Consider the following 15551-nt stretch of genomic DNA (forward strand, 5'->3'; position numbering starts at 1 on the left):
TTAGTCCAAACAGGAAACATCCAGAAACAAGGGAAGTCTAAACGGGAGGTACAGACAAGGGGAGAGAACAATCTGTCACAGAACCAAAGGAGAAGACGGCTTTAAACTCCTCAGGCTAATCAGCCTGATCAGGCACAGGTGTGGAGATGAACAGGTGTGGAGACGAGGCTCCGCCCATCAGTTTAGCCCCACCTCCTGCCACAGTCCAGCACAGCAGAGCAACACGAGGTAAATACCGAACCGAGATAAATACCGAGATGAAGGAGATAAATATATATATATATATATATATATATATATATATATATATATTTTTTTTTTTTTTTTTATGGACTCATTACATTTGTTGAAAGGTCTTGTCATTTGCTCGTTTCCACTTACTAAATCATAAACAACTAATTCAATGTTGTTATGAATTTGGCCAGCTTTAACACAACTGACTGTATTTACTTTCACCAGTTCCTTCTTCAGACTCGTCTACTGTACTCAGGCAGAAATACAGTGTAAATAACGTGAGAATGAGAGAGAAAAAATGAAGAAAAACATTCATAAAATGCCTGCTTTCTGGATGCAGATTGTGGGTCTGAGTATTGATCTGCCAGCAGCCTCATTTCTTCCACCAATTCCTTCATCAATTTCACTCCTTTCTTGATGTTATCACCCTTCATGCAGTTATCAGTTTATTTCTCCCCACTCTTACTTGCTTCCTCATTTTTCCTGCTCGTCACTCTTCTTCAGCTATATTCACCTGTCAAAATTTCTGTGTGTGTGTGTGTGTGTGTGTGTGTGTGTTTACTGTGCAAAGTCTGTCTGGCCATGGTTAGAGGAAAAGATTGTCTGTATTATAAATTAATCCTGAGAGACAGGCCAATGACAAATAGTGAAACTAAATGAGCACGAGTGAATCTGTGTCCATGTCTGTTCAGCAGCATCCTTGCATTTTGTCTTTCTCTGTCTTTCTGTCGGGCCAATTTGCAGTCTGGGGTCAGCACTGCGGTGTTGAGCAATAGACAGACGTCCTCGGTAGAGTTATGGCTGGAGGGGCAAACCCACGGTGGCTCAGTCCATTCATTGAGGGGCAGCAGGAGGGCGACCACCCTGGTGATTACCAGAGAAATGCTGTTGTGACAAGACGTTATGAACAGCATGTGTGAGTGAGAGATTTTTTCGGGATGTGTTGTTTTTTGACAAGACTGCAAGGACAGCTGTAGGCCATTCATCCTGCAACGACACTGATTAGGTGTCACCGGGAGTGAATCTGTGAGATTTACACAAAGAGAGAGTGAGAGTACTTCATAAAAAGACATGCTGTTTACACAATGTCTAACGACCCACTTCTGGACCCAGTCAGATGAACATCATCTCCACGTCCCTCTCATCTTCTGATACTCTCTTCCATCAAAATTCTTCTCCTTTTTGCTCCGGCTTCTGTGATTCTACCTCTTCTCTCATGTTTCTTCTCCTTCACTATTCTTCCTCCAGGCGCCGTCTCCTCGGAGTCCTCAATCAAAACATTTTTGTTGCTCAGCGAGGCAATAATTCCTTAAACAAGATCAGCCATGTAAAACCATACTCTCCCTCTCCTTCACTCTCCGTGTCTCGCTTCATCTCTCTATACGGGGCATGTCATTTAACATGCCTCCAGTCACCTCTCACAGTCAGGAATCTCATTCAACCAGCCATTCTCCATGCCCATTGTTCCTAAATGAGGTCCATATGCGCTGTGGCCAGCACTGGTCATAAAGACACACACACACACACACACACACACACACACACACACACACACACACACACACACACACACACACACACACACACACACACACACACACACACACACACACACACACACACACACACACAAAGCAGCGTTGACACCGGTGTCTATGGATGATCTACATAGTGCATGTGTAAGAATGATAGTTGTGAGTGTCAATGTGTGAATGATTATATGTGACTGTGTATGTGTGTGTGTGTGTGTGTGTGTGTGTGTGTGTGTGTGTGTGTGTGTTCCTGGGGCCGCAGTGGGTTGCAGGAGGACACAGCAGGGCCATTTCGGCCATTATTATTAAACATCTGTCTGCAGCACATTAATTCCTCCAGTCTGACGCGTCCCTCTCTGCTCAGGGATCACTTAATTGAAATCCATAATGGCTCTTTCTTCTCCTCTATCCCACACTAAGCAAAATGTAGCTGGATGCATGTATTTTATAAAAAAGCGAGATCACTACCGGCTATTATCGATTATTTTGCCACCTAGGGTCATATTTTTTAACAGCCTAATAATCTTTGAATTTTCATACACCTGTAATTGGTGTTACCATATTTTCTGTATTATTTAATTATTTTTGATCTGCAACTTACAGATAAAAATAATAAAAAACAAAACATCTACAGCATGTGCTGTCATTTTCCAGACATTGGCTCTCAATTTTAGTGCTAATAATGTATGTCGATTTAACATAGATTAAAACCTCTACCAACACTTAAATGTAAAGATCATGGGGAACAATTATAATCAATGAAAAATGGAGGATTTTTTTATTAATGAACTACAAAGAAAACAAAAATATACTTGATTCTTTTGGAAGGTCACACTGAGAAACTGTTTAAATGTCCGTCTTCAGAATATACTGTATGTCCAGCTGTAAGTAGATGCAGTTTCAACTTAAAATGTTTTTCTTGACAATATACATAATATAAGACAACTGTTTTCATCATTTAACTGTAGGTTATTTAAAATCATTACTATTCTTTTCCCTTATTGTTCAAGATTTCTTAATCCATATAATTAAAATTGCCCATTTGGCCGATGGTACGCTCAAGCTCTTGCGTGTCTGGATTAATATCTTAGATACATGTGTTGTTCTCCCTGGATTCTCCTGTTTCCTCCCACTTCCCAAAACATACACCTTAGGTGAATTGATACCTCTTGTCATTACTTAAGAATAACCTCTTGTGATTACTTAAAAATCGAGGTGTTGTAATTTCTAAGTAATTACAAGAAGTATCGTCCTGAAAACGTCTGGTCCTGGCCTTCTTATTAAAACAAAGTGAATTACTTCTTCATACTTTCTGCTCGGGGCTGCAGTTATTTCTAATGGTGGCAACGCATTTAAACCAATTTTAAGCCATTTCTTTTTTCCTTTTCAACCTATCCCCTCCCTCCCCTTTCCTCATTCCCCATCCTAATTTCCTACTAATGGATAAAAACTATGATTGTGCCGGAAGAGGAGGAATATCATACCTTTATTAGCTCATCTATACCTGTACAGAGAGAGGGAGGGAGAGAAGTACAGTAATGAATTGAGCATTGTGTAAAATAGTTTAATGCAGGGGTGGTTCATCATTATTTGTGGTGGACTGCATGCAGACAGGGGTGATCCATTAGTGTGGTCGTTTCCATCTGTGTATGTGTGTCCCAGTATGTGTGTGTGTGCGCGTGTGTGTGTGTGTGTGTGTGTGTGTGTCCCACCCAGAAGGACATTTGCTGCTGCCGGCCCCACTGTCACTATGAGACATTCATCACCACACACACACACACACACACACACACACACACACACACACACACACACACACACACACACACACACACACACACACACACACACACACACACACACACACACACACACACACACACACACACACGTACAGAGAAACTACAGTATGCATTATTGTTCCATCATGACTCCACTCATTCTATTTTACAACAATTTATCATTTGTCTGTGTGTACTCACACCACTCACACATGCAAGCACACACACACACACACACACACACACACACACACACACACACACACACACACACACACACACACACACACACACACACACACACACACACACACACACACACACACACACACACACACACACACACACACACACACACACACACACATTTTTCTTGTCATTATTAGAAGCTAGAATTACAGAACGACGTCTACCCCTTTGACATACGCGCTTATGCTAAAGTTGTATTAACTGTAGGTGAATTGTTAAGTGAAATACTGTTGTCTAATTGCTGACAGGCAAGTAGAAAAAAAAAAAATATATATTTTAAAAATAAAATGTACCAAGATAGCTTAACTCAATTTAAAACAAACAAAAAGAGAACAAAAAACAGTATTAAAATCAAAGGCTTTTCCTCACGTCATACGACCTGCCCGGTGCTTGATTCAGAATAGGAGAACAGATGAACACTGAACTGCAGTGAGCCATCCGGGGCATTGCACGATTCCACTTCAAATTTGGCGCTGTTGGGAGCTCGACCAATGGGATGACAGATCAAACTTTACAGCAATTAGACTCAAAATCATCACTGGTGTGAGGTGGAGCAACAACAAATGAGAAATGCTCATTGAAACAAGTTGACAATAACCTCGTTTTTTATGTGTCCTTGAGGAACGCCTGTTGAGAGGTTGTGGAGGCACTTGAGCAACCCTCTGTGTTCGGTCTGCTTCTGGTATGCTATTGCAGCTACATTGTTAGCATCTGTCACCATCATGTTGTGTCAACCCTGCATTTGTAAATAAAACTTTCAAAAATGTTTTTCTAATTACTGAAAAACGTTTTTTTATCATCATATTTGTGTATTTAAACAGAAGGGAAACAGGAGAAACAGGAGTGGAATTGAGAATGGAAACCAGAAAAGCGAGTCAAGAGAAGCAAAACCATTTTATTTTGCAAGATTGAAGCATGTGATGGTCATCCCTTTACCCCTACACATCCACAACCACAACCACATCCTCCTTTTAAAACAAATCCTTCAGTAGTTTAATGGAATCTAGTTTTTTTAATGTTTTTTTCCCAGGGACTCTGTATTGGCAGAGGGAAATAAGCATCCGGTGCAAGCTCTGATCATGGCAGGGTGTAGACATGAGCATTCTCCATCATCCTGCTTTCTCTATCCCTTCTCCACTCACACTTCACTTGTTCTTTTCATCTGTTCCCACCCACCCCCTTCATGTCTTCCTCTCTTGTTCTGATTTGTGTGTCTTTTGCTTGCTTCTTGTCTGGTTTGTGTCACGTATTCACTTTATCATTGGCTGCCCAGGCTTACTTTCTTGTCCATGACTGTCGCCCTTCGTCTCCTCTCATCCTCCCTGTTCTTGTTGCATTACTTCCCTTCTCTCCTACATCCCATTTTGATCTCTGTCTTTAGACAAACACGCATCTCACAGAACGCATAAGTGACACAAATCATGTCAACAACAAAAGCAACAAACTCTGAAGTGTGGGCCTCGATTTCAGTCATGTTTTTTAATATTTGTTTTTTAATCTCTGACGGTGACCAACTGTTGATTCTTTTTGTTCTGATACTCCTAGGCACTATTTTGTGTGTGTGTGTGTGTGTGTGTGTGTGTGTGTGTGTGTGTGTGTGTGTGTGTGTGTGTGTGTGTGTGTGTCTGTGTGTGTGTGTGAATGTGTCAGTTGTCCTTTGGCATGTCTCAGAGAGCTAATCATAATCACACTGCAGAGATTAATGAAGTCAAGAGTAATCTGCTCTGACACATAAACATTAACACACACACACACACACACACACACACACACACACACACACACACACGGATATATTGTGGTTCTGGCTCAGATTCATCGGAGCGTTTTCAGCTGAGGTAATGATTTGATCTGCTCTTGGGGTCTTGGGGGAAGCCTACATATGTTTCTTTTCAGGAAGTTTGTGTTTTTGGAATGTAGAATTTTTTTTTTTTAACAGTTTTTACAGTGTTAGGTTCTGGGCAGGTGACTCAGGCTGGGTGTGGCCTAAATGTGTCGGTGTAGCGCTTTATCAAAAGAGAAAATTAATTTTTTTGGTCCTTCAGAAGCCAATAATTCACTCCTGACATGAACATCAGAGGTGGAACTAGACGAGGAGGAGGGACAGACGTGTGTCAGTGTGTCATATGAAGGATGCCAAACGTGTGTCGGCTATCTCAAGAAAAAATAATGCTTTTTTATAAGGTCGATTTTGGATTGTTTTTGGGATTTATACTGTGTTAGATTATGATCAAAAGTGATGACAGAATTATGCTACATAATTTCCCTTCTGGATTAATAAAGTATCTGCCTACCTATCTGTCTATTTGCTTTTAAACAGTCTGTTTCTGACCTGGTTACCAGTGACCACACAATAACACGCATCAGCACACTTGTTCACTGTTTGTCCAAGGAACTTTGACTGGGCTTGACCTTTGATCATTATTTAGATTGATTGATTGGTTTTTCCACTGTTTTCTTCCTCCCATTTTCCAGTAATAGATTACCAGGGTCCGACTATTATCTTAAATTGTTTTCATGCATTAAATGTAAAGGTAGTCTACCATACTATTTCAAGTAAAGCAAATAAATTATTACAATATCTCCTAGAATTTATTTTTCAAATTATAAAATGACATTACTCCATCTGGATCATTACTGTAGCTTTGCAATACTAGTATTGCAGCTTTTAAAATGAATCCTCTGTCTTTTCTTTAGTAGAGAAAAGCTCTTCAGTGAGTGTTATGTTATTAGTGTACTGTAATGTAGATGTACAGTTCATTACACCCCCACTCTGCTCACTCACAAATGCCCCAGTCTTCTCAGAACCAATCTAACTTTCAAATAAAACTAAAATCAACCCTAACCACAGGTGAATGGCCTGGCCAAATTGTCCTCAATTGTGTGTGTGTGTGTGTGTGTGTGTGTGTGTGTGTGTGTGTGTGTGTGTGTGTGTGTGTGTGTGTGTGTGTGTGTGTGTGTGTGTGTGTGTGTGTTTGCATGTCTGCGTGTATTATTATGTGTATGTCAGCCCGTGTCCTTCTGGTGTGTCAGAGGACGGTGATGGGGGGGCAGGGGAGACCCACACTGAAGGCCCGACTGGAACAGAAAAGTTCAACTTTGCTTATTTATGTTTACAAATAGTTTCATCAACTAAAATTCTTGTTAAATTTAAAATCTATTTTATGGAATAAGCTGAGATGTAACTCGCTTCACAGAGAATCCTCAAAATGAACTCGAAAACCACCGATTCCTGTTTAAATGGTGCATTTAACTGATGACATTCAGAAAACATTATAAATGTGAACGACATGTTACTTCCACAGGCTGTGAGCCATGAACACAACGTCACACAGCACCTGTAGCTTATTAAGGCATGGCAAAGATTGATGCAAAATGAAGAAAGGGATGCTCCCCAGGGAAGTAGACGAACACAACAAGATGTTAATAAACCTTTTCTTTTATTAGAACTTGAAAAGAGCTGATAGCAGCAGAAAGTAACACACAGAGACAAAGACAGATAAACTTTGAAGTGACAGAGCAGAACCTGAGAACTTGGGACCAAGGCAAACAGTACATCACATACAGGCATTACCATACCAACTGCTGGTAAAATGAACGTGTGAACCTGATGATGATGAGCTTGTCTCTTCACATCATAGCCAGCAGCAAAGGTCACTGAGCATTGAGGAACTATGACACTTCCTCAGCAAGGAAAAAAACACTAAGTATTCCTAATCCCTAGTTTATTTGCCGCATGGATGGTTAAAAGCTACTTCAGACTCATAAAATTAAAACCAAACGTGCACCGAACTGTGAAAAAAGGCATGGGTATAGAAGGATAGCAAGAACAGAAGGGAAGATAAAAAAGATGATGAGACAAGAAAGATATTGAGATGGAGAGAGATGGAGAGAGGGAGGTGGAGAAGATGTAAAGAAGAAAGGGGAATGGAGAAGCGGTGATGTGCAGCTCCCAAACATTCTTTAGCAGAATGAGCTGTCACCTGCACTTCCTTTTCCTGGGGATCTATGGTTCACACTGGCTGCCTTTGATTAATACATCCTACCTAAATCATTGAAAGTTCCCCTTTCCTTCTTAGCCATAAAATGTAATACACAACACAAATCAGCCTCTCAAACAGTGGAGCAGGATAACAATCGGAAAATAATGCATCTTGCCTGAGCCATCCCGATAAATTGTTCCTTATAACACCCTTCCTTAAACCAAAATCAATTCATCTGCCTCCAATTTTATATTAAAATCCCCAGCAATAAATCTTCCCCCAATGTTTGTTCATCTGTTTTTTTGATACATCTATATCACTTTCAGTTCTGCTCCAGTGTTTCCCCTGCCTCTACAGCGTAAAATGGGAAAATCTATTTGGAGCCAATAGAATAGTTAAAGGGGTGTTATGGGTGCCTGTTCTTGTGGTAAAAATGGGTGTCAAATTGTGTGTGCGCATGTCTTTCTTTCTGTGTGTGTGTGTGTGTGTGTGTGTGTGTGTGTGTGTGTGTGTGTGTGTGTTTAGTTGTTTTTCTGTCTGTGTGTGTTTGTCTGCTTGTGTGTAAATGAAATCAATAATTGTGGCAGTGCGGTGAGTAGAAAGCACCCTTCCCCTGGCCTTTCTGATTAACCCACAAGACTGAAAAACTGACAGCAATATAACAATATTAAGGTGTGTGTGTGTGTGTGTGTGTGTGTGTGTGTGTGTGTGTGTGTGTGTGTGTGTGTGTGTGTGTGTGTGTGTGTGTGTGTGTGTGTGTGTGTGTGTGTGTGTGTGTGTGTGTGTGTGTGTGTATGAGAGATGGACTTTCTAGGGACCTTTTCTTCAGTGTTCATTTGAAAGTCCATGTTTACGGGTGTGTGCTGCTGCTGTTGGAGTACGAGCTCAATGAACCTCTTACCTCTGCCATTGAAGACTGGGGGGCAGTCATGAAGTTGGGATTGTGCCCTGGTTGATGGTTTTTGTTTAGGTGCACCCTTTCGTCTTTGATGCACATTTTGTGACAGAGACGCACGCTGGTCAGACAGCGTGTGTCCCTGGGACGCTAGCTTGAAATGCCCTTCCATTCAACAAAAATATTCAGTTTTTCCATTTCTCCACTGAAATTTCGATCCCGGGAATTACCATTATAGACTCACCTGTGATTCTGCCTTATGAAAATCGACCAAATGGCAACAGAACATTGGCTCGTTTTACGTGCTGCAGTGAGAGAGGAGTTACTTAGACCCTCCAGAGAACGCACAAGATGTCGCTTATGGGGTTGATTGATTGATTGATTGATTGATTACCACCATACCTTAGAAAAAGATGCAAAAGATGGAGAAAAAACAAGTGACAATGAGAGCTTTCTTGCATAGAAAAACAATCAAAAGTTAATGAAGAAAAAGATAGGTGTTACTGACAGATATGACTGAAATGTGTGTGGAGAAACCTCTGCCAGCTTGGTGCAGTGTGCACAGGGGAATACAGTGGATGAATTAAAGGCAAAGAAAACTGATGGGTGAAAAGCAAAAGTGAAAAACAAAACTAATACATCTTTCTTCATTTCTGTTTTTTTAATGACTACCAGGCTTTAACATTTTGATATATAATTTTACTCTTTTATTTTTACTCAAACAGGTATGATGTTATTAATAAAAAAATTTTAAATTAGCTGTTTGGTTTTTATACTGTTTCTATTGTATATTCTGTTATTAATTTGGGATGAATAAACATCATGTTGGGATTCACTACTTTCTGGAAGTAAAATGAACTCTGGTTGACCACAAGTATAGATACTTCTACAAATAGGGTCAGATAAATGCAGTGCGCCTCCAGCAATGAACAAAAGAGCCCAAAATAATCAAGTATTCTATTATTTGGGGCCCAGTCGTGTCCGCAAGACACCAGCTGACTGAAGATTGTAAAAGCCATATCTTAGGGTTAGTGTTTAGTTTCAAAAACCAAATTTGCTGGAATAATTTTTAAGAAGTCCACATATTTCAGAATTTTTCACAATTAATGTTTTCATGTACATTGTTTTTCCTTTGGAACAAAGTTCCTCCTTGCCCCATGTCTGACTTTTAATACATTGTGTCTATATTTATTTTACAAAGTTCTAATTAGTCTATTAGTGTGTGGCTGTGTAATGATGGACGATATAAAGAGTCAGACAGTGGAACACAATAGGAATACAATGAAATAAGCCTCATCGCCCTGCATTCTCTCATTTGTTGAGTGATCAATGAAAGCTTTGCAGAGTACCCGATCGGTCTATGCTGAGAAATGGAGAGATGAGCTGTGATTAATTCTGGGTGTTAAAAATATAATTTGTTTGGATTGATTAGCGTTAATTATTTATGTTAATTAAAGAGGCTGAAGACCGATGTCACAGTCCTGGTCCTTTAATTACGGATGTCATTGCTTGATCTAAATAACACAACATAAAACAATGCATTTAGGTGTTTGTATGCAGATGCAGACAAAACTTTCTATATGGATTTTGCATGCACCCCCTATAGCACATATGTCAAATGCAAAGCCCGGGGGCCAGATCTGGCCCACAGATGAATTATCTATGCCCCCCTGGATGATATTTAATTACTATTAGAACTGGCCCGTATGCCACAGCCGCCCGCTTGTGTTTTGCATGCACCAACACTGCATTCCCCACAATGAATGAAGATTTTTGGTTCGATCGGCTATGTACAATCATTTCAATATGTCTTAATAAACATTGAACCAGTCCGGCCCTTGGCTTGAAGCAAATGAGTTTTTTTGGCTTTACGTGTATTTGACTTTGACATTTCTACCTTATAGGAATGTAGTTTGATGGTCTTTGTCCCAAATGGCAGACTTGGGCAATAGTAGGACGTTATGAGCCCGCAAATCAGGTAAACGTGATCAACTGACCCCAGTTTTCTGAATGTAAGAAAGAGGGCTGTGTTTCTCTATACTGTACATCATTTATTTCTGGAGGTGAACACAACAGAACACCACTAATGTTCACAAATACTGTACCACTAAGGTATTTGTGAGGGTCTGAATACTTTTATTCAATTAAATTATTCTGGGGTTTTTTATGTTTTCACTTCCAACACTTAAACAGTGTATGACAACTATGTAGCATGCCTTAACTCCTCAAGTAAACTGGAAGAAAGTGTGTGAGTGTGTGTGTGTGTGTGTGTGTGTGTGTGTGTGTGTGTGTGTGTGTGTGTGTGTGTGTGTGTGTGTGCGCACACGTATGTGCGAGAAGATGTGCATCTGTGAGCTTGGATGGGGCAAGAGGCTACGCTGAGCCGAATGGATTTGCTGCTAAAGTTTGATCAGTTTTAAATTAAAATGTATTGCCCATTCTCAATGTATTGATCTAAGACCCAGCTGTGTCAATACGCCGCCTCGGCTATTTCTCCAATAACTTATAAAGATCTGCTAGCCGGGCATAAATTCATTACATAGCTCTGAGTTTATATACTCTCTCTTTTTTCCCTTTTCTTACCTATCCCCCCCCCCCCCCCCCCGTACTGTTTTCTCCATCTCTTCACCACCTACTGTATGTCTTTCTCTTTACACTGTTTTTTACACTGTTGTTTGCAATGTCTTCCTTTTCTTTTATTCATTATCATAGTCTTTGTTCCTGCTCAGGTGTTCACTTAGGAGACTGTTTTTGTTGCTGTTTCAGGTGTGATAGCTATCGACCCCCCCGTGTTCCCTGTTGGACTTATGTAGTTACAAAAAAAGAAACAAAAAAACCCCCCTGACTTGTGGGTGAGAGGCAGGGGAAACTCCCGAGTATGACGCCAGTGCACCGCTGAGCCTCATGGTAGACAAACATCCACTCACATACACATATATACTGACACCTATGGGCAATGTGGAACGATCAATTCACCTCAGGTGTTTGTGTTTGGAGGTGGGAGGGAACAGGAGAACCCGGACAGATGAATGTATATCTAAGTTATAAAGACAGACAAACAAGAGTATGAACGTACCATCGGCCAAATGGGAAACAGAACTGCCAATTTCCACTGATGTCCATTTCTGGTCCCAAGTCTGTAAACATTTATGCTATTTTTGGTCTCATGACCAAAAATGCGTACCTACCTACCTACCTACCTACCTACCTACCTACCTACCTACCTACCTACCTACCTACCTACCTACCTACCTACCTACCTACCTAGAAAGACTGACCTACTCTCCTTTGATGTCACCTTGTGCTGTCTCCTTTGTTCACACCCCTTGTGCTCTGATATAAGAGTCTTTGTTACATCATACAACCCCCGTTTTAATCTGCACACTTTATTATGGTCGTACAAACTGACGCTAATGCCAAGTAATGTTTACTCCAAATGCTGTTTTGCAATATACGTGTATATATTGTGTGTGCATGTATATATATACATACATATATAGAATGTGTGCATACACTTTTATACAATGCTTTAATTTTAAATAAAATAAAATTTAGAAAGAAAGAACTATTTTAAATGTGCATAAGATAAAAGCAATAAGATATTTGGAATGTTATGAAAGTTTGATGTGACCAATTAAAGTTGGTTTGTTTCACACAAAAAACCCAAGAATGTTGTTTGAATCTCTTAAACATTTCATTATTCTATCACTGCTGTAACCTGCTCCCACTCTTTTAAACCAAGATTACATTCTGTCTTCCATTTTTATTTTCATCTGTCTTCATTTCTTTTCTCTCATTTGTCCAAATTCTTGCCTTTTCTTTGCCCTTCCACTACTTCATTCTTTATTCTTTCCTTTTCTTTACTTCTCTACTTCTCATCATCTTCTTCCTTTTTCCATCCTCCTGCTCTCCTTTCCACCCTCCTTCATGCTATACTCTTTCCTTTCCTGTCCCTAATCTCCCTCCACCTCCTCTCATTGTCAATATCTATCTAATTCCACTTTAGCACCAGTAATTGGCTGATGGATAGAAGCTATGGATTGGCCTCTTCCTGATGACTGCATGACATTTTTCCCCCTCCCCTACAGCTGGTAATACTAATAGAATTCCAAATCCGCAGCATGGGGATCCTGTCATGAGTAGGTCAACCTCTATGTCAAGGTGCTATTGGAAAGCCAGCATCTAACATCTTAATTTAGACTTAGTCTTTTTTCTCTCTCTCTCTATCTCCTTATGTCTCTCTGGCTGATCACTGGTTATTTCTGCCTATTTCTTTTGTCACTTTTTATGTTAACTGGTCTGAAGAGTTGTAGCACATGTAGTTATATTTTGGAACACAAAATTCCTTCATCTTGCAAAGAAAACTTTAAAAAAAAAAGTTTGAAAAGCTTGCTTGAAAGTTCAACATTTTTCTGAAAAGCTTTCATAATCAAAATTGTTAATATTCAGCACTCGGTTTACTGTTTTCATTCCGGATATTGAGTTTTTTCTTTATTTTTAATTATGATAAATACATTTCTTTGATCTTAAGGATCAGAGATAAATTTGTTCATTGATTTGTTTTTATATTTAAAACTAATAGATTATTTATTTTAGTATATAGAATGAAACCCCTTAAGCTGATAGCAATCTTCATCATTATAAAGAGAAATTCCATCAATCAGCAGTTTTGAGTATTTAAACAATTTAATGCTTAAAAAGCATGACCACCAAAACAGCAATAAAGATAAATAATAATATAGTAGAAACAATAAATAGATGCATAAATAAAATACACAATAAGAAAACATAACATCACAGCAGTGGGCCTTAAAAGCATGAACATGCTGTATACACACTTCTTATTTTCTATTATGGATTATGGATATGCATCACTGAGTAGGGTGGCTCTGTGGGGGGTTACTTCACACCAGGGTTTTGGGTTTGTGTAGTTTGTGTATTCTTCCCATGTCTGTGTGGGTTCCCTCCAGAGGTGTGTGTGTGTGTGTTTGTGTGTGTGTGTGTGTGTTTGTGTGTGTGTGTGTGTGTGTGTGTGTGTGTGTGTGTGTGTGTGTGTGTGTGTGTCTGTGTGTGTGTCTGTGTGTGTGTGTGTGTGTGACAAACACTCAGATAAACTCACGCACGCACACACACACCTTCACACCCATACCGTATGTTCCTGCTATTAAGGCCCACTTCTGTGATGTTGTATTTGGCCGATCCCAAATTGCCCCTAGGTGTGAGTGTGGGGGCAAGTGGTTGTTTGGCTTTCAGGTGACTCTGCAATGCACTAGTGAAGCGGCCAGAGTGTTTGCTGCCTCTCACCCATTGTCAGCTGGGATAGGCTCCAGCAGACCCGTGAACCGCAGAGCAGAAGAAGAGACCATTACGGCCATCACGTCCACAAGAAAATGGATGGATGGATAAAAACTGTCACAAAAAAATAAATATCTCTTCATGAAAGTGATTATTGTAACATGTGCTTATTATTTAGTATTACACGTTCTGGATTATCATAGGGAATGGTGTTTTCAGATAATCTTTGCAGTTATTAAATATGAACTATTTTCTGGTGATAGTACCATCACTCCCATAGTTTTTGTTTTTCTTTTATATATTCCATGGGGATCCAAATGTTCTGGTCTGCATAAAGACCTAAAAAAAAGCAATTACTGTGTTGAATATGTTGTGCTTAAAACTTCCTTCACGTACTGTATGAAAAAAACAAATTAAATAAATAACTTAAAAAAGAAAATGCCCTATCAACAAAAGGTTTGAATCAGTCATTCACATGAAGTCAGGGGAAACATTTGTTTATTTTGGCCCGGTGTCAGGATGTGCGGTTACAAGCCTGTGTGGAATGTCCCTTTAAATTATTCAAAGTCCAATTAGGTGTCTTTTTCTCCTCTGATCTAAAGATGGGTATCAGAGGTCATTCATTCTTTCTTCCAGGGTCACCTTTCCCACTTTTCCTTTTAGTGGTGATGCTCTCACACACCTCCTCTCCCTATCTCTCTCTAATGTTATACAGGGCACTCATGGTCACATGCTAGCACAGATGTGCATGCACACAAACATTAAGAATCAAAGTCGTCGCCTGCATATATGAACATGCACTGACACAACCAGTGATGCACACACACACACACACACACACACACCCATGTGTGTGCACACGCACAGACACACACACACACACACACTACTGCCAAGTGGAGAGCACTACTCTATTGTGTGTTTGATCATCGTACTTTCTCTTGTGTTTCCATGTATCTGACTACTTGACCTTCTCATATACTACTAAGGATGTCGGACATTATTGCTCTTCATGCAACTTGCTTTTGTCTGATACCTACAATAAATAACAAGGGGGATATTATTGAGAGGCAACGTAAAGGCAGGGAAGAGATAAAAATAATGTCAAAATTTTATTTAGTTTTTTTCCCCTTTATTATATCAGAAAATCAGTAGCAAATGCATGTCAGTGTTCTGTGTTGTGGAGTTTATTTATTTAAAAATGCATTAAAAACACATTTATGAAAGTGTAAAAGCAGAGATGTCATGTTCTGTCATGGAATGGATGCTAGAATCAAGACACTTAGAAATGAAACTTAAAAATGTGAAGAAATACAATGGGTTCAGGAAGTTTTCTTTTACATTGGGAAAACAACAATTACTCTCCTCAGTTCATGTACATTCTTATTGTTATGCATGAATATTTTCACATTCCCAGCTATTGTATGCAGGTTCTCTTGCATAAGGAAAGTATTTGCCATCTTGTGTGTGAGATCCCACCTACATTATGTGTGTCTGAATGCAAGCTCACCACTGGGGGCTTGTTGTCAGAGCTTCTCTCAGCTGGCCAATTAATTATGATGGCCTACTTATGATGTATAAT

Source organism: Antennarius striatus, chromosome 1, assembly GCF_040054535.1.
Source record: "Antennarius striatus isolate MH-2024 chromosome 1, ASM4005453v1, whole genome shotgun sequence".
Taxonomy (NCBI): domain Eukaryota; kingdom Metazoa; phylum Chordata; class Actinopteri; order Lophiiformes; family Antennariidae; genus Antennarius; species Antennarius striatus.